This window comes from Typopeltis vanoorti, chromosome 5, assembly GCF_054136105.1.
Source record: "Typopeltis vanoorti isolate ZY-2024b chromosome 5, IOZ_Tvanoo_1.0, whole genome shotgun sequence".
Classification (NCBI taxonomy): domain Eukaryota; kingdom Metazoa; phylum Arthropoda; class Arachnida; order Uropygi; family Thelyphonidae; genus Typopeltis; species Typopeltis vanoorti.
The window spans coordinates 19,690,809-19,709,672 of record NC_143553.1 but is presented as its reverse complement, the minus strand read 5'-3'; the positions used below and the strand labels follow the sequence as shown (position 1 = coordinate 19,709,672).

Here is an 18,864-nt window from a genome sequence, read left to right as displayed (position 1 = left end):
ATTAGTAATCAACCAGCAACTAATTACTTGTTTAAAAACAAAGTTAAAACAAGATGGCAGATCAAATACTAGGAAGAAGTACGATCCAACAATACATACTTATTATATTATTAAAGAAATGGAACTACAACGCACAATACCAATTGGAATCATTCGCCACGTAATATGGGCTACGAAAGCCAAGACAATTAGTGATTCCAATTGGAATCACTAAGGCAGAAAGGGTTAATTTTATAAATATATATATATTTATATAACATTATATATATAATGTTATATGGTAACCGGAAGAAACAGAACTATGAAAAAACAGAGCAATGAGGAAAAAGATCAGTGACAAAACAGAACAGGGAGAAAAATAAAACTTCTAATTGTGTCATATCTCAATATGTCTTATCTATTTATTAATGAAATATGTATATAAAACAAAAGGTGTACAGAGTAGTTGTATCATTGGAACAAACAGCTTTATTTCCCCTTTTAAATATTTTATAAAACAAAAAAAAAAATATATATATATATATATATATATATATATATATATATATATAAATGTAATCACTGCAGAACAGGGGAAAAAATAAAACAATTATTTGTGTCATATCTATTTATTAATGAAATATCTATATAAAACAAAATATAAAAGAAATATATATAAAAAAAAATTTAATCACTGCAGATTAGCCATTCGGAATAAAAACCTCAATTTATCTTCTTGATTTTGATATTTCTGCACAACTATTGCCACTTGATTACTAAGGGTCTCATACCTCTTTTTTCTGCATTGGCTAATAATAATCGCTGGCAAGCTATATCTTATCTTAATCCATCTAATAGGTTTCAAATGCTTGGTGACTACAATGAAACAATGAGTTTAAGGCATTGTGAAAACCTTCACAACAATTTGTAGTCTTAGGACATCTCTCAGCAGCAGCCTCAAAATGATTCCATATTCTAATTGGAAAGAGAGGTGATCTTCCTGCAACTCCTTTGATATAGGTCGAGAAGAAATATGCGAGCACTTCACTGTAGTTATCCTCATCTGGAAATGTGGCAGCTAGTTGGTCAAAGACAGTTCTTACATCTGTTATTGGCACAAAGAAGAGAGCAGGTAGGGACTTCAGTTTCAACTTCATGTCAATATGACTCGTCCACTTCCTTTAAGCCAACACTGTTGATCTTCCTAATAACACTCTGGCAAGGGTGAAAGTAGCACCCTTTTACTTCTGCTTGTGGAAAATCAACTTGAGTAGCAGACATACATTTTCAAAGTCCAGCAGAATCTTTTGGGGTGTTATATTGGGCACCAATTGTTGCAATATGGTAAACATTCTGTTGTATGTATCCATATTCTTTTTTTGCAAAAGAAAATAAATACATGGAGGATATGAATTTGCCAATCTTAGCATGCCATGTATACAGCTGAAAAAACATGCTAGGTGCTTTATCAAATGTTCTGTCTCCATAAATGACATCCTTGTCTAATTCTGAGAGCAGATCATCATTCCCAATTGCCAATATTCTTTCTGGGTCATCAGCTCCCTATCATACAAAATGAGGTCAGCATACTTCTCTGGGATAGGAAAATCAGTTCTTAAGAAGTACCCCTGTAATTACTTAGTATTCTTGGAAATGTTGGCAACAGTTTATTTGTATTTTTGATAGAACGAAAATGTTTCATCCCATTATTCCGTACATCCGGATAAGTATTGACAAAAGTCCTTCACAGACCCCCGCCCACGGGGGGGGGGTCTGTGAAGGATTTGCTCATTTAAATGTTGTAGAACTATACATTGATGTTTTTATGCTGAATGGACAACCTGCAGTGATTAAAAATCTATACAACATATAGAGATACGACAATAATAAACAATAATTATAATAATAAAAAATAATAAATGTTTTATTTTTCCCCTGTTCTGATTTGTCATGGTTCTGTTTTGTCACAGTTCTGTTCTTTCATTGTTCTGTTTCTCCATGTTCTGTTCTTTAATGGAACCAAATCAACATATATATATATATATATTTTTTTTTTTTATATAACATTATATATATATATATATATATATATATATATATATATATATATATATATATATATAAAATGTAGAAAGTTTTTTACCTTGGGTATACTATACGTTAAAGATACCAAACAATTTTGTAAACTTGGTTTTAATCCTTTTTTCCCAAGTAAGCAAATAAGTATGTAAACCAAGTTCGCGACTGAAGTTTTTCAGGTCTGAGACAACCACCTGAAAATACTTCAGGGCAAACTTGGCTTACGTGCTTGTTTGCTTATTTGGGAAAAAGGTTTAAAACCAAGTTTACAAAATTGCTAGATAAAAGGGTTGAAGAATAAGATTCATTTTCTTACGAACAACTCTATACAAATCCATTTGATTTCATATAGTTTTATGAAAAATATATTATATTACTATATATGGCATCAGAATGCCGGAGCCAAGGAGAGAGAGGTTTTTCATACCTTCTATTGTAATATATACAATAAAACACAAGGGCTATCTAGGATAGACTCATGTCAGGAATGTATCAAGTCACTCCTTTTGGAAGTTCATTTCAAGTCAGCATTCGATGAGCATTTTTATAGTGAATGTCTTAACTTTCTATCTTTTAATTAGCCATAAAATATCTACTTAATACATATACACTGAGGAACATAACACACCAAAAACTCAGAACCACATTACACTTACACCAGCATATTATATTTCGCGCGTAACACATCTGGAAACAGCGACTTCTCGTGTCATTTTTCCTAAATTGCAATAATGGCTTTGATTCCACAAAAAGGAGTTGTCACCATTTTTTTTAGTCACTTGGGACTTTCTGATACCAATTAAAACCATTTAGGGCTTAAAAACGGCCTCACCTACTCCCTATACGAGTAGGCGAGGCCCATTTTAAGCAATAAGAGAATAAAAGGCGTTAGCTGATTTTGTTTGTTTATAAGCGCCTCCGTAGCGCAATTGGAAGAACGACGGTACATTGCGCCCTTCGATTGGAATAGGCCTAAGTTCGATTCTCGTCGCGACGGGAGGAATCTTTATCTGGTCGATTTCAATCGAAGGTGAGTTAGCCGATCTCATATGGAGGTAGCAGGGTTTTTTCTCCCGAAAACTCGGGTTTTTCATCCCGCATACATACAAATCGGCCCTTCAGAACACACGCAATTTACAGACAAAAATTACTAGCTGTGGTGGTGTTGGAAGTGGGAGGTAGATGGCGTTGATGGAGATGATTCGTAGTAGAGGTTAGGTGTAGAGACAGTTGTAGATGTCCTCCCACGATGAGTCTTCGGACTCCTTGGAGGTATCAGGAATAATAATAATAATAATAATAATAAGCCTGTGTAGCTCAGTGCATGTAGCATTTGCATACAACGGCGCTTGACTGCATTCAAGTCTAGTCGGCGACTAGAGGAAATTTTTTCTAAGCCTTTTTTTCGAACGGTTCCCGAGTTAGTCAATCTCTGGCACGGGCAAGCGGGTTTTTCGTCCCGTAAACTCAAGAAAATCGACCGTAAAACCCACATTATTTTCAGACATTAAATATATTGTGTTAGGGTTAGGGACCACGTGATGGCGGCGGCACATTTGAGCCGTCTCTCTTCATTGTGTACCGCTTAATTAGTGATAGCCTTGGGCCATCTATCTATGATTGGTACCAGTGGAGAATGAACTGCCCACTCAGTCTCCAAAAGTTAGATAGGGCTAAATGGCCTACTCCCCGTATACGGGAATAAAAAAGGCGTTAGCTGATTTTATATATAATATATATATATATATATATATATATATATATATATATTATATATATATATATATATATATATATATATATATATATATATATATATATATATATATATATATATATATATATATATATATATATATATATATATATATATATTCATTTTTAATATACACTGAATAAAAACCCGAGAATTATAACAAATTGAGATTTATTTGAAAACGCAACATGTTTCGTCGAGATTGACTTCATCAGGCGTTAAGAACATAGAAAGATATTAAAAGACACTGAAATAAACATTGAGACACTCTAAAGCTATACAATTATAAAGTTATGATATTCGACTGTAAATTACAGTTATGAACTTGTGCTATAGTCCGTGTTAAAGATCTATTGTTGTACATTTGTGCGTGTGTGGAACCACGCGATCTCCAGTATCTGATAGTAGAGCTGAAAGAGTCAGGCAAATTATAGCTGAGATTAATGTTCATATGAAGAGAGTCAAAGGTGATTTCTTTTGACTCTACAATGCGGGGTTCTACCTCATCATGGCAAATGTGTAGGTTTGAAGTTGTAGTCCAATTTACTTCATGCTGGCGGCTTTCGTTGTTCGTGTTTATTGAAAACAGGACACGGCCTGACAGGGCAGTTGCGCTGGTTCTCTTATAAGCAATGTCTCTCTGGTGCTCCTCGAGATGTAGGAGAATAGATTTCTCCGTTTGGCCATAGTAAGATTTTCCGCACTTACATGTTACTTTGTATACACCTGGAAATTGTAGAAGGTTGTGAGATTGTTTATATTTGCTGAAACTTGATCTTATTGTTGGAAGAGTCGTGAAGAACATATGTATGTTGAATTTCTTTAAGATTCTACTCAGTTTTTTGGATAGTGTGCTGATATATGGCAAGGAGATATAACCTTTGGAGTCGTTCTGTGTCTCTGCGTTGCTATGTTGACCGTGGGATAATTGTTTGTTGACACTTTTTAAAGAGTAGCCATTACTTTTAAAGGTCCATTTAAGATGTTGTAGTTCTTTTTTAAGTTTTTCTTCATCTAACAGTACAGATCTTGCACGATTCGCAAGAGTTGATATAATACCCAACTTTTGCGCTGGATGGTGATGTGAGGTTGCATTCAAATATCTGTCCGTGTGTGTTGGCTTTCTAAATATAGAGACTTTTATTGATTCAGGCGTATTGGTGAGTTTAACATCAAGGAAACAGAGGGAACTATTTTCTTCAATCTCCATGGTCAATTTTATATCCGGATGGAGGTTGTTTAAATGGTTGAGAAACCTGTGAAGATTCTCAATACCATGCTCCCATATGAGGAATATATCGTCCACATATCTAAGCCAAATTCTTGGTTTTAAACTAAAAAAGGAGATTGCCTATTGTTCAAAATCCTCGAAAAAAATGTTCACTAATATAGGAGAGAGTGGGCTTCCCATAGCTAATCCTTTGAACAGTTTATATAGTTTACCTTCGAATTCAAAATAGCCAGAGTTTACACAGTGAGATAGTAGAGAGAACATTTTATTTGAAATCTTGTTCTTTAAAATATGCAGAACTTCTTGTGTCGGAATGTTGGTAAAGAGTACTACCACGTCAAAGCTCATCAAGATGTCAGAAGATTTGAGTTTAAAGTCCTTGATTTTAGAGACAAAATCTGTTGAATTTTTAATATAAGAAGAAGATTTTCCCGCATAAACTTTCAACGATGACGCGAGATATTTAGATAATCTGTAGGTGGGTGAGTCAATGCTGCCTACTATAGCTCTCAGTGGATATTTTTCTTTATGCCTTAAGGGAGACCATAAAGCCTTGGAATCAGTGGGTGTAAAGAACAGATGGAAAGCCGTGTATTTCGTGGAATTTCTGTGGTCTTTTGTAGGAGATTATTGGTTCTATTGTGTATTTCTCTTGTTGGATCCCTCTCAATCTCAACCCCGAGTTAATAATAGTAGCAGTCATGTGTGTGTGTGTGTGTGTGTGTGTGTGTGTGTGCGTGTGTGTGTGTGTGTGTGTGTGTGTGTGTGTGTGTGTGTGTGTGTGTGTGTGTGTGTGTGTGTGTGTGTGTGTGTGTGTGTGTGTGTGTGTGTGTGTGTGTGTGTGTGTGTGTGTGTGTGTGTGTGCGCGCGCGCGTGCGTGTACGCGTGCGTGTGTGTGTGTGTAATAAATTTTTTAACTTGGGGAAACTGTATATTAGAGTTACCAAGTAATTTTATAAGCTTGGTTATTTAACTCCTAATCCCAAGTATGCAAACAATTAAGTTTGCGCCTGAAGCATAGTTCAAGTCTAAAGATGGTACAACACCAGGGAAACTCATTGTAGAGGTGGTAAAAGCTCTGATCACTATTCTTAGTATTTTCCCATAATGTAAAGCACATCTCACTAAAAGATGTATACTGCAATACATTATGGGTGGGGTCACTACCCAGACCGTAATGTATTGCAGTATACATCTTTTGATAGACTGAGAGTTTAGTGGACATATGATAAGGTTACGTGGCTATTGAATAACACATTAATAATTAGAGATAAGGGAGTTATTCCTCTTTATGGGACCTTGTTACCAATATCTGGATTACTGTACTCAAGAATAGTTTCTTAGGGGATGAGACTGCGGTGGAGACGATTCAGAGGCAAGTGACCAAGATGGTAAGTGGCCTGTGGAATGTTCACTAGGAGAATAAATTGAGGGTGTATGGATTGCAGAAGTTGGTTGATAGGAGATAAAGAGGGGATGTGATAAAAACACAGAAGTTGCTTGAGGGGTTTTATAGAATTAATGCAGGGAAAATGTTTCACCATTTTCTATAGGGACCAGAATAATGGTCATTCCCGGAAGTTGAATAAAGGTATCATTAGTATGGGTGTGAGGACTTTAATTTTGCTTGGAATTTTGTGAATGAGTTGTCAGAGTCTGTTGTGAGTGCTTTGTCTGTTAATGGGTGCAAGGAGAGGTATGATAGATTGGATCTCTCGCAATGCGTCTTCAGACTCCATGGAGTTGTCCCTATAATAATAATAATAATAATAATAATAATAATAATAATAATAATAATAATAATAATAATAGTTATTATTATTATTATCAAAAAAAATTAGCTAAGGCCTTTACCCTCCTATAGGAAGCAGGTGAGGCTGGTTTATTCCTAACATTTGAAGACTGAGTGGATAGTGCAATCCCTACTCATAGCTAATCAGAGATAGCTAACTCAAGACAATGAACTAAATATAAGCAACGTGGAGTGAAGAAACTATGAGTTTACGGGTTGAAACCATAATGTGAGTTTACGGGTTGAAAAACCCGATTGCCTGTATCAAAGAACGACTAACTCGGGAGAAAATAGAAGAAATGCCTAGAAAAAATTTCACCAGTACACGACGAAAACTAAACCTAGGTCTTTATTTAGGTGGACTAGTGCTGAAGAAGCATTAGTATTATTACTGTTGTTATTGGCGCAGAGAACAGTATGTAGACGTGTGGTGCGCATTTAAAAACCAAGATATTTCTAGTGAAATCTGTTATCTAAATTATAACACCCATAATTGCTGAAATCAGTAAGTGCAAATCTTTCTGTTGTATGATGTATATTTGATTTACTGGTATTCTGCATTAAGATTAATAGCTACTTCAGTAATGCACATCAGAAGGATAATCTGGTGAAGTGTCTGCCATATTACTCTAACGACAATTGAATCCCCTGTCTATAATTCCTATACAACAGAAGTCTAGTCGGAAAGGTCATTGAGGCAATAAATATCAAGATCACACACGCACATACTGTGTCTTCTGAAGAACGTGAGATGAACCATCTTGGGAAGAAGGGTACGGACCATACCACCATATAGGTAATCAATGGGGCTAAACTACCAACGTTCGTGATTTTCGGAAACCACCTGGAGGGCAAAAGGATTAACTATACATACCAATAATATTGTCTGCAATGTTCAGAAAAGCAAGATCCAAAAACGATCGCTCGTCAAATCCAGTAAATACAAAAAGGTAAGTCTCTTTCTGATCTCATTCTTACTGATAATTTACATTCCTCACATGGTGAAAAAATATTGAATTCCTTGAATTCCGACATGAAACGAATCAAATTAAAATTTCAGGTGCATGAATAATACATACAATACAACAACGATTATGTAGAAGTGCATGACACTGTGCACGCTATAAAATCTAATCTATTAGCACTAATGAAAGGGCAGTAAATTCTTAAGCATTATTTCTTAAATTCTTAAAGAAGAACTGAGAAAAGAGATGAAAACCTCCAAAACTCAAATATCTTGCAGAAAGAACAGAATAAGAAATATGAATTGATGGTATACCCAAAGTAGGGTAAGACGATTTGAAGATCAGTGTATCGGTCACGAATAAAGACATCACCTCCGAAAATCGAAGACCACAACGAAATAGAAAGACCACCACTACTAGAGATCACATACTTAACTAGTAAAAACCTATGAGATCGCTCCTAGCCGCAAGTAGGCAAATCCAAAAGCATTGGTCCTCAATAATAAGCGAATCTCAACTCCAATCAGCATAAAAGAACACTGGACGACATATTACAAAAATTTTTTGTTCCAAGAAAACAAAACAAAATTGGAAAAAGATATAGGTGTCTATAGACTATTGATTCCCAGGTAATTATGTGCAATGTCAAAACTAAAGGCATTCATATAATCTCGTGAATTTGTCCTAACCATACTTCCAGTATAGTGCTTATTCTCTGCCCATCCTAATTTTATAGAAAGCACGTTTTATGCCATTTCTGACAATCACATCATTACAATAAAGAGTACCGTTGAAAGCGTGTAGCATAGAGGCAGCCTGCCTCAAAGTGCTGCTTAATAAGGGCGCTCGTTCAGCCATATTGCAATAGGCGCCGTCGCTGCGCTAACACTTCCTATTAGCATAACATGTGCGGAAGGAAGTTTTTCCAAGCGTAAACTGATTAAAATTTATTAGCGAACAGCAATGACCCAACAAAGCTTGGTTGGTCTAGCAACTACATCGATAGAGGCGGACATAGCTTATAATTTAAATTTACAAGAGCTTATAAACAGTTTTGTTTTGTGCAATATCGCTGTAGAGCAAACATTTAATTGATGTTATAATGTAATCGTTTTGCATTAATGTTTCTCTTGCAATAAAAACAAAATAGCAATTGGAGATATTTTTATATTTTTGTCATATAATCCACAGGTGTGATATTTAATTGTTTGCCTCAAGGCGCAATTTAATCTGGCGACGGTCCTGACAATAAATGATGGAAAACCTATTCACCTGGTAAATGACAACTGTGTTATCTTCGAATTTTTAAATATTTGCAGAGATAATTTGTATACAAATGTCTATCTAAATGTTCACTGGGCATCTACAGATACCGTATGGTCAATCCGATGCTCAGTAATGTGCCACACCAGGCCTCGCCATTTAGTCCTGGTGTTTACTTTTCTGGCGGCTTCAACTCTCTGAAGATCAGTCACTCCACAGACACACAATTCATCATCTCATTAATGGTCTACCCATTTCTCTTTTTCCAGGAACTTTACCTTCTATTACTGTTCTGAGAAGTCCGCCTTCCATCCTTTCTATGTGTCCAAAATATTTTAACTTTCTTCTGTTAATATCCTTAAGGACCCTCAAAGTTCTACTGATCTTTTCTAATACCCATTCATTTGTATGCCTTTCAGTATATGATATCCTCAACAGCCTTCTGTAACACCACATCTCAAAAGCAGATATCCGTTTCTTATCTGACTTCTTTAGGTTGCAAGTCTCACATCCATAAGTTGCTGTTAGAAAAACAACTGCAGCCAAAATCCTCAACTTTTTTCCCATGGATACAGATACATCCTTTCATATTTTAGACATATCTCTGACTGTTGTTTTAACCATTTCTAACCTTCTTCTGACGTCTGAATAGCAATTCTTCACTTTAATAATGGATCCCATGTACTCAAACTTGCTGACTTCCTCAATTCTTTCTCCACTAAAGTACACTTGACAAGAGCTTCTTTGTTTGTATTTCCTTTGAGAATCATAATCTTTGTCTTGCTAGGATTGAGTTGAAGTCCTCCGTTATTACTGATCTTATTAACTTTGTCAAGAATTAGTCCTAGTTCTTCTATGATGATACAAAGGAGTACTGTATCATCATCATACCTCAGATTACTGATCAATCTACCTCCCATCCTAATTCTTGTCCTGAGCTCATCTACTTCATGCATGATGTCCTCAGCATAGATACTAAACTGCTTTTCCAAGTTGAAGCCGGTTAGTCAATCAAAAACTTGTTCTTACTTCTTGCTCCCTTGCTCCGTTGCTTCTTGCTCCCACTACAAGTTGGCTATCAACCTGATAGTGTGTTGAGGAAAACCCATTCTTTTCATTACTTCCCATAGTTTCACATGCTCAACACAGTCAAAAGCATTAGAGTAGTTGAAGAAACACATTACTAGATGGAGTCTGAATTTTTATATTTTTCTATAATCTGTCTAAGGCAAAGGATCTGGTGCCCTTACCTTTCCTAAAACCTGCTTGTTCCTCGGGCATCTCTGCCACAAGTTTGGCCTCAATCTATTTAGCATGATCTTCAATAAAATTTTGCTTGAATGAGATATTAAACTAATAGTTCTATAGTTCTTGCATGAATTCATATCACCTGTCTTATGTAGTAGTTCGAAAAACGACTTCTTCCAGTCTCTAGGCCATGATCCTGTCTCCCATATCCCTGTAATGAATCCATGAAACACTCTTATCCCTCCATCCCCTGTGGCTTTAATTAACTCTGCTGGGATTTCATCTGCGCTTGCGGCCTTATTGCTGTTAAGCTGCTTAACTGCTCTTTCAAATTCATGCCTAAGTGAAGGATGTTCCAAATCAAAATTTTCATGATGAGAGGGCAACACATTTTCTTTACCCACTCTTCTGTACAGTTAATCACAGTATCATCTGTTTTTTTTTTAATTTCCAACTCTTCTGTTAGTAATGCTCCATTAGTATCTTTGATGAAATTCAATTTAAGCTTAAACTTGTGCTTTAAGTCACAAACTAAATAAAACATCCTTTTAAAATTGTGCCTCCTCATCTGAAACTCTATCTCTTTTTTAATTTATTAGTATAAAACTTTTCCTTGTCCTGCTTGAGAGCTCTTCTGACTTCTCTATGTAATCTCTTGTATTCTTCAGTAACTGTGTCTCTTTGTTTTACAGTGTATATATACACTGTAAGTATAGCGTATACGTTTTTGGATAAAATAACAAAATTATGGTAAAAATTAAAAAAATAGACATGAAAAAATATCATTATCGACGAAATTATGCAGTTTGGTATAATTCAAAATTACTTAAAAATAAAATATATTCTTCTTCTTTTGATTCATGAAACAATATTGTTTATTATCGATAAAATTATAGTTTAGTATAATTTAAAATTACTTAAAAATTACTATAACAAATATCATGTATTTAATTGTAATGTCCAAATATTTAAAGAGATGGAGTAAACACGATAAGCACTACGAATACTTTACTACTGGCGCATATAAACAACAGTGGAAGTGAGTGATAATGCCGCATTACGCTAATAGCTTGCATCTATGACATGCTATGCTTGCGTGCGTAGCAATATGGCACTGTGGAAAACACAGTGCCGCTAGCGTCCTTCGCCCTCCTAAGTGCTACAAGATGACTTTTTAATATTTTTTTTTACAGAATAAGAGAATGGTATACGATTGTTGATGATAAAATTAAACCTTACAAGCAAATATAAATAAATTAATAAATATATTTATATATCGAGAAAAAGTGGGGGTCTGCAGTTCTGCAGTGTCTATGCACAATCCACTCCTGCACATTGGTCTCCAAAAATCATCCAACCGAGTTGATGTTTCTTCTGTGAATCCATTAGGAATTACTCAAACATCCATCTAGTGGGGTGTGCCTGATCTTGAAGATTTCGGACTCATAGCCTTATTTTGGCTCTTACTAGCTGATGGTCTGTAACACAATCTGCTCCAGGACAAGAATTTTTAAGTATTTGGACAGACAATTTGTACACAAACTATGAGCTCACATATCATTCACTAATATAAGAATCATAAAGAAATGAACACTTTCGAACACGCAGAAACATTACTTTTGGAAATTACGGCTAACGACACACACAGCCAGAAATGCACGAAAAACACAATATACAGATCCCCAGGTACAGATACAGATCCCCACCTGCTCAGCTTCCGACGAGAATTAGAACACGTGGCTAAATGATATCAACAATTGCACAACAGATAGATTTATCCTAATAGGTGATAGTAATATAAATAACCTCGAACGTGGCTCTCCAACCACTAACATATCTTGACATAATAAACCAGTACAACCTAAACTTAGCCATAAAAATCCCTAAAGGAAAAGAAATAACAAAGAACTAGCTAATACAATCGTACTTGGATCTCAATGCGATCATCGCATAAATATTCAGGAATGAAAAGATTTTCAAGGAATTGGTATTATTATTATACGGGCACATCCATTGAGTCCAGAAAGCCTGTGTAGCTCAGTGGATGTGGCATTTGCACATCACAGCGCTTAACCACAAGAAGGAAGACTTCTTGGTTTCGAATCCAATCCGCGATTAGAAGAAATTTTTCTAAGCCTTTCTTCGACCAGTTCCCGAGTTAGTCGATCAATGCCACGGGCAAGCGATTTTTTTTTTTACCGGAAACTCGGGTTTTTCGTCCCATAAACTCAAGAAAATCGACTGTAGAACCCACATTATTTTACACATTAAATACGAGTGTTAGGTTAGGGACCACGAGATGGCGGCACTTGTTGAGCCGTCTCTCTTCACTGCTTGTCTGTGAATTAGTGATAGCCTTGGGCAAGCTATCTCTGATTGAGTACCAGTGGAGATTGAACTGCCCACTCAGTCTCCAAAAGTTAGATAGCGCTAAAATCGGCCTCGCCTACTCCCTATATGCGGGAATAAAAATGCGTTAGCTGATTTTTTTTTTATCCATTGAGTCCAAAGACTCATCACGGGAAACCCAATCTATCATCCTTCTCGTTCAACCCATTAACAGACACAGCACTCACAACTGACTATGGCAACCCAGTCCACTCATTCACAATTCTCCATGCAAAAAAATGAAGTCCTCACACCTCTACTAACACCTTTATTCAACTTCCAGAGATGACATTTCATTCTGGTCCCCCTCTAACCAAATGCTTAAATATGCACTTGGTTAGAGGGACCAGAATGAAAAGCATCTATGCTATAAAACCCTAAAGTAACTTAAATGATTCTATCATATACTCTCTTTATCTCCTATCACCCGTCTCCAATCCACACACCTTCATTCTGTCGTCATATGGAACATTCCACAGCCCACTGATCACTGCTTCCTCATCCCACAAAAAAACCAGGGAAGCAGACTTAAGCTCCGTAATACAGATACTGTATATCCAGACCTTACAAAGATGAATAACAACTTCCTTATCTCTATATGATAATGTGTTCTTCAATAACCAAGAAAGGTTATGGGCTACTTGGTAACCTGGGTTCTAAGTACGTCTATCCCCTAAATATCTAGATTAACTTCATTTATTTCCTGGCATACAGTGCCATCAAAGTGATACACGAGTTTTAATCTATTTATGCCGAAATGCATAATTTTACATTTATCTGCATTGAACTTGCAGCCTATTTACATCGATCTGCAAGCTCTCGACATAGCCTTGATTAACTATTATTTCACTGAATTTCGAATCATTAGTAAACAACTGAATATTTCCTTCCAGGTTATTTCCAATATTATTTATGTACAAATTAAACAGCAGTGGTCCCAGCACTGAACCTTCGGGCACAACACCAGTCACTTGTTTTCGCCTAGATTCTGCCCATCCATATACTGTTGTTGATATCTGTCCAGCAGCCTCCCTCTTATTCACATAACCAGTGTAATATCTATCCTCGTTTGTTCTAATTTGCGGAATAGTTCCATGAGGTATTCTGTCAAATGTCTTTGCAAAATTCACAAAATCATCGTGAAGACATTTCGTTTATCCAAATCAGCTGTTACTCTATTATAAAAAGTTAGTAAATTACTTAGGCAAGACTGACCTTTCACAAAGCCATGGCGATCCTCATACAGCATCATTTTTATCTACCATTATTGAATTCTCTTTTTTTTATATATAATTTTTCTAGTACTTTTCCACTATGCCTGAGAAATTGATTGATCTATCATTTTCTACTGCAGTCTTTGAACATCCCTTATGCAATGGAATTATTTTGGCCTTTTCCACTCCCTTGGAACTTTATCAGAGCTGTGAGGTAAATTAAAGAGCCTCCTCAAAGGCATTGCCTGTTCCTTTGAATATTCTCGCAAAACCCTAGCTGTTATCTAATCCGATATCTGTATTTACATTTAGACTTTGCAATATCCCGAGAACTCTGATTCATCCACCTCTGTTCTCATATCAGTGTATGTCACATACATTAAAGTTCATTAGAATGTTGTGCCTTTGCAAAGTGGCTGCTTAGAAATTCAAATATTTTATCTGCTTAACGAGTGAGGATGATCATCCTCACTCGTTAAGGTTAATATTCCATAGTCGTTCTTCTTACTTGCTACTTAATGAAAGAACTCTGGGATTTCCTTTGGCCTGCTCTGCTAGTTTCTTTTCATGATCTTATTTTGCCTTTCTTGACTGAGCCTTGTACTCTTCAGAAGCTTGCTGCTCACCTTCATGTTTAAATACCCTCCACAGCATTTTCTTCTTCTGCAGCTCGTGCTTAATTAAATTACTCATCCAATGTAATATCTGATTATGCCTCCTTACCTTAGGTATACATTTAATATTGATTCCTCTAGATGATCCCTAACTGTATCCCATGCAATACTAAGTCCTTACCCTACATTGCTTTGTGCCATGACACAGATTAAGTTTCTTCCTAAGCATGTCATAATCATCTGCCTTGTAGTTCCACAAATACCCCTTCTTCATAGACCATTCCTCATGGTTTACAATCTCCTAAGTCAAGACCGCATCTACACTTGCACCAATTGGTGTCAATGTGGTCACATTGGTTATGGATAGCTATTCTGATCCTACGACCAGGTCTAATGCTCTCTCACCAATAGTCCCCTCCATCACATACTGCCTAGAGTAATTCTCTTAGTAGGTGCATAAATTCTATTTCCTTCCTGCCATGTGATCATTCTTACTTCAGGTCTAGGTCTCCATAATTGAAGTCCCCCATAATAACCACTTGACGTGTATTCATTATACTAATTTGCGGAAGGACGTCTCTTTCAGATCTTCAGTGTAATTCCCTGGCCTCTAGCAACAAAAATATGGGTTTTCCAACTGTGTCTTACTGCCTGAATCTCATACCAGACTGTTTTCAAAGAATGCGACTCTCCCGCCTATCTATTCTTTTTGGCTGCATTTCACATGCTATCATTAACATTAACCACTCTTTATCTTATCTTTTCTATCTTTCCTGAAAATACTAAATCCTTCATTCTATTCCTGTAGCTACATCATCTACTGTTAGTCAAGTCTGACTAATGCCGATTTTGGCATGGTTGCACTAACCAATGCCAAACACTATTCTTTCTTGTTCTTTATAATTGTAGTAGTAGTATTCAGAAACTGCAGCATCCCTTTAGGACCTCACCCACATTTATTTCCTGAATTGATTACCCTATTCAGTATTTTTGCTTGAGAGAATAGATACCTTACTTGGTCATTCTCACACTCACTCGCTTCATGGATGCCACAAATACACTCATTTGCTAAAACCTTAATTGCATATGTTTCCCTGAATTTACAATTCAACATGCTCAGTGACCTAAGCAAACAGTCTACACTTATGAATTATTAACATAAAAAAGGAACTCTCCCACAAGATTATCAAAAACTACTCTCAACAGAAAACCCAGAACGAACTCGCAGAATCACTTAACTATGGATTCATAAATATCACACCACTTAAAAACCCATATTTTGTTTCCCTTTAATTAATTGCCAGACTGGTTGGCCAAGTGGTCAGCACGTCCACTCTCCAGTAAAGAGGCTGCAGGCTCAAATTCCACCGTGGGTATGGATGTTTGCGATTGTCTTATGAAAATACTATTGGTGGTGTTTGGCGGTAGATGGCGGTGGTGAATGTGATCGCAGTTGTGGTTATTGGAGACAGAAACTTTAGAGTAGGTGCCCTCTTTCAATGAGTCTTTGGACTCCCTGGAGGTGTCTTAAAAATAACAATTAAGCCCAACACAAAACTATTAATTCAGTCAACAGAAAACCATGTATGAAATTGTTATAATTCTTGACCACTGAGATTAATGAATAACTAACTCCTATTTAGAGGTATTGGTCAAGTGTTAATAAACTATTTAATCACCGACTAGTTTCACCGGCTTCTTCAGGGTACAATAAGGTAGGCAAAGTAAATTACAAGCTAGACTAACAATTCTAATTCAATAACAAAATAGTACTGAGCGTTGCAAATACTTGTTGAGAAACATATTGTAGTTGGCACCAAAGTTCACTTCATGTGCGTTTAGTGATCTGATTAAGGTCTTCCATATATCAGGTAGGATTAAACCTTGGTTCCTGTTGAGGATTTTTGTGGAACGAGCGATTGTAGCTGCTTCTTTGAAGATTCTAAAAAAGTATTCTTCTATATAAGGCTTCTATATAACTTTTATTCCATTCAATAATGTGGTTGGTTGTAGAGAAGTGGGAAGAAAGGCCAGATATATCTTGTCTGTTGTTTCTTACATAACGGACGTGTTCCCTTTGTCTCATTTCGAAGCTTCTAGACGTCTGACCAATGTAACTAAGACCAAGGAACAAGGGATGTTGTAAACTCCTGCATACTTGTAGAAAGGTTGAAGTCTTTCGGTGATCTTAGAAATTTCTGAATAGTTTCAACTGGCTTGAAGGTCACTCCAATATTGTGGTTTTAGGAGGGGAGCCAGTTTTTTGGAAATGGTACCAATGTATGGAATAGTTATGGTAGTGATATACTGGGTGATATCACGTTGTCTTTGTGGTATGTCAGAGAAGAGAATCTTGCTGACGAGTCTTCTAGGGTAGCCATTTAACACCCCTTAACATACAAAGACGTCTGCGACACATCTTTTGTTTATTGCAACACAGTTGAATTTGAATTTTGGTTTCACATATAAATGCAACCGAATATAGACGCTAGACAATCTTGTGCCTATTTCCTTTCAGCTGAGAAAAGTTGTCAACGGCGTGTATCGGCTATTTCGTTTGCGTTTGCAAAAATTAATTATTTTTTCATAAATTCATCATTATTTTTCAAATAATGATGAATTTGATCCAGCAATCACCCTCACCCAAAAAATTGGCAGAAAAACGACCACTTTCTGATTTTTAATTGGTATGTTAAGGGGTTAAGAGTAGGTCGTTGGATATTGTAGTCAATTCTTCTTGTAGATCATTTTGGTCCGTAGTAAGCTGTATAAACGGGTAAAGCCATGTAGTTTCCTACAATATCCAAATTGGCACCGAATGATGATTTCTCATAACTAAAGCGAATGATCCATCTAGGAGCTGAAAAAAAAAAAAAACAGAACCAGCATAACTCATTTTGAAGAACTAAATCTGGTTCTTTTGAAATTTGCGAATATATTCCACAGCAGCACTATTCCTAGAACTACAAACCGCCAGTTATACTAATTTGCAAACGAAAAAAAAAGAAATGCCATTCAGAACAAGAGACCAATAGCTAATCTACATGCAACTCCTAATATCTTGAAAAATTAATACATACAACAGTATAAAGCTACTTACAGAATTGTAACATCATCTCACCAAAGCAGTACGGTTCCAGAAAAAGCAAAGCATGCTTATATGTGGGTGGTCTGAAAAGTTCTCGGCCTAACAATGAAAAATCGAATTTATAATTTCAAAATTATCTTAATTTTTCTACATAATCTCCCTTAAGACATATCAACTAACGCCTTTTATCCCTAATAGGAAGCGAGGCCTTTATACCCTATCTAGCTTTTGGAGACTGAGTGGGTAATTCAATCTCCACCAGTAGCCAATCAGAGATAGCTGACCCATGTCTATCACTAATTATAGCAGCCAACGATGAAGAGGCTGGCAAACAATTGCTGCCATCTCTTGGTACCTAACCCTAACAAGCTATGTCACTGTCTGAAATAATGTGGGTACTACGATCGATTTTTACTTGAGTTTACGGGACGAAAAACACGAGTTTCTGGGAGGTAAAACCCAATTGCCTGTGCCAGAGATCAACTAACTCGGGAACCGGTCGAAGATAGGCTTAGAAAAAGATCCTCCAGTCAGCGATTAGACTAGAACCTAGGTCTAGCTTCAAGCGGCCAAGCGCAGAGGACGCAAGCGCCACTTCCCTTAAGACTAATACATTTATTCCAGCGCCATTATCCCGTCCCTACAGTGGTTCTCAGTAAAGATCTGCAAAATACCCCTCTACAGCTGTAATCACCCCTTGATTCAAAGAAAAACGCTGACCAACGAGGAAGCATATTAGTTTTGGGAAGAGATAGAAGTCAGAGGGAGCCAAATCTGGGGAATAGATTGGATTTGCCAACAATTCACAGTGCAGATTCCTTAATTTTTCCATTGCCATAACACCTTTGTGGGCAGGTGCATTGTCCTGATGAAAAATTATTTTTTTTCTTCTGCAAACTGGGTCTTTCCTCATGAATTTTTTCGCTGTCTGGTTAAAAGTTTGGAATAACATTCCCTGGTTATTGTTTTACCATTTTCAATATAATTAATAAACAAATTGCCTTTAGCATCCCAAAACACCGATGCAATGACCTTGTATTCTTTGGCACTAAACAACCTGCTTCTCTCCACTGTTTTGACTGCTATTTGGATTCTCTTGTGTAATGGTGAATCTATATCTCATCCATTGTAATAAATCGATGCACAAAATCAGTTTTATTCTTGTTTAAACGCTCCAAGCACTGTTCAGAGATTTCCACGCGAGTGCGTTTTTGATCTGCTGTGAGCAAACGTGGCACACATCTTGT

At 36.4% G+C, this 18,864-nt stretch overlaps 1 protein-coding gene across 1 annotated transcript in view; it reads right to left on the bottom strand.

The window, feature by feature from the left end:
* LOC150106256 (protein MMS22-like) overlaps positions 1–2,707 on the bottom strand; it is a 111,639-nt gene extending 108,932 nt beyond the window's left edge. The window contains exon 1 of the mRNA XM_090392278.1: positions 2,486–2,707. The gene's annotated coding sequence lies outside the window, so the exon portion shown is untranslated. The remainder of the gene's footprint in view (positions 1–2,485) is intronic.
* Between the last annotated feature and the right edge of the window lie 16,157 nt (positions 2,708–18,864).